The sequence below is a fragment of the Pinus tabuliformis genome, chromosome 1_2, assembly GCF_031772625.1.
Source record: "Pinus tabuliformis cultivar Carrire ecotype Pingquan chromosome 1_2, CPIR1, whole genome shotgun sequence".
Taxonomy (NCBI): domain Eukaryota; kingdom Viridiplantae; phylum Streptophyta; class Pinopsida; order Pinales; family Pinaceae; genus Pinus; species Pinus tabuliformis.
This window is the reverse complement of record NC_142298.1, coordinates 364,367,207-364,369,510: the sequence shown is the minus strand read 5'-3', so window position 1 is coordinate 364,369,510 and position 2,304 is coordinate 364,367,207. Positions and strand designations below refer to the sequence as shown.

Below are 2,304 nucleotides of genomic sequence, written 5' to 3'. Positions count from 1 at the left end.
ATCTGGTGTGTTTCAGTAACTAGTCACATTACGGATTTGGTGGACTTTCAACAGTTCATAAAATTTCAGATGTATGCAAGGGTGCCGTCTAGTTTTTTTTTTTTCATTAAATAATAGCTACAGACACTTCGTGTCACAGCTGCGCCGATATTAATTGTAAATATATTTAAATTAGGTGGCAGATGGCGCATTACTCGTCTCTCAAAAGAATTTAATGCTTCCTGATTAAAGAAAAATTATGACATCATGTAATTACAGTACACTCCGCGCTGAAATTGAATAATACATACAAGTTAAGCGGTAGATGCTGGGTTACTCGTCTAAATTTAAATTCTTCCTGATTAAAGAAAATTGATGACCTACCCACGGCGTCACAGCCGCTCCGAGTTCTTGCTGATTACAGAAAATTTGATTACAAGACTGTCCCATTCAAGAATTGAAAGCCTAGTTTGTTAACAAGAATTATTTCTTACAAAAAAAAGCTTCCCAGAAATGTGTGCTTTGGGAGGTTTTAATTGATAATATTGCGGAGTATGCGCAAATAATATACACACCTACTGTTGGTATCGTCTGTCAAAACTACAGTGGTTTGTATAGACGGCCGACAACATCCCATTAGACAAAGCCACCCTGAAAAAAAACGGGTAATAGGTAGAAATTTAAAGCAATGAACAAAAGAAATATGAAGTTGATGGGACATGACCATACATCGAGAATGAAGGATGATGACGAAGCTCCACAATTAGCTTCGGACAAAGATAGTGAAGATGCTAATTCAGAAGAAGAGAATAGAAATAACCTTTCAGATGAAGAAAATCAAGATTTTGATTCGGAAGAAGAGGAGTTACAAGAGCATCTTGCAACATTCCATTTGAAGAGCTTCAGAAAGTGCGCTCTGATGGTCGAGAATCAACCCTTTCTAAATTCAAGCATGATGCCAAACCCTCAAGAGCTAACAAAAACAGACCTATGGAAATGAGCAGCAAGAAGCCTGTTGGAAGGCTTAGGGAAGTTGTTCAAGGTCCAAAAAGGTAGTTCGAGATCCAAGATTCGAGTCTTTATGTGGCAATTTTGAAGAAGGCAGGTTCAGAAAAATATAGTTTTATCTTTGATGAAGAGCTTCCTAAAGAGCGAGAGAAGCTTCAAAAGATGTTAAAATCATCAAAGGACACTAAGGCTGTTGGAGAAATAGAAAAACACTTGTCTTGGATTGATAATTAATTGCTAAAGGTGTAGGATGGCAAGAAACATTCTTCAAAATTGTCTGAACAATAAGAAAAGGAGAAAGAAGAAGTGAAAAAGAAAACGACCTTTATACCTCAAAAATCTGAGTTGAAAAATCTGAGGGCTATTTCAGTAGCCTTTTCTGGAATAATATCCTTCGGGGCAACGACTTTGAGATGGCGCCTGCACTCTCAGCAGAGAACTATATAGCCTCGCACTCTGCTTCTTGCAGCTTATTCGTCAGTGTGCACAGGTGCAAGCATCGTTTGGGGTTTTCTGTTTTATTAAGAACTTTTAATCAGAGTTAAACTAATCTGAGAGGCGGTGGTCATGGATTCTTCAAAGGATAGTTCTGGGAAAGGTGCGGGTGGGAGAAGGCGAGGAGAAAAGAAGTTAGTCTCCAAATCCACAAAATCGGCCTTCAATTCTCTGTTGCAAGAATTTGAAGGCACCTCAAGAAGGGCAGGTATGCTCAGCGAGTCGGCATGGGAGTTCCCGCGTATCTGACAGCCGTTATGGAGTATCTCACAACAGAGGTTCTTGAATTGGCTGGAAATGCGGCAAAGGATAACAAGAAGAATAGAATATCCTTGAGGGTGTCAGTTGTCAATGCCTTGGTGTTACTAGCCTATGATAATAAATTCTTCCCTGAATTCCACCGTAGTTGTCTCTTTGCAGGTTCTTATCTTGCCACGCCATCTTTTCCAGAAAATTTAAAGCAGTTAATAAATTGTCACTAACTCCATTAAAGCATGAGATCAGAGGTCCATTTTGATGAAGAAAATATTTGAAGACGTAATTGTTTTAATTTGGATTAAAAGGGAATGTTCATTGGATGATGAAAAATTGATACGTTGTGGTTTTGGTAACTATTATTTATTTATTTATTAATCATTGCCATTTGCAGTTTTAAAAATTAAAAACTATCGTTTCATCTTTTCGCAATGAATGTTTTTGAGAAGAGAGTCCAAGTGGAAGATTGGATGATGAGACGTAAGGATATGAGAGTCCTGCCATTTATTGGTTTTGATAATTTTCACCAGAAAAGGAAGCATAAATATAATTTACAGAAAAATATGA

General features: G+C 37.6%; 1 pseudogene; it reads left to right on the top strand.

Annotated features, from left to right (window-relative positions):
• Positions 1-667: 667 nt before the first annotated feature.
• LOC149205881 (rRNA biogenesis protein rrp36-like) lies at positions 668-1,434 on the top strand (annotated as a pseudogene).
• The last annotated feature ends 870 nt before the right edge of the window (positions 1,435-2,304 follow it).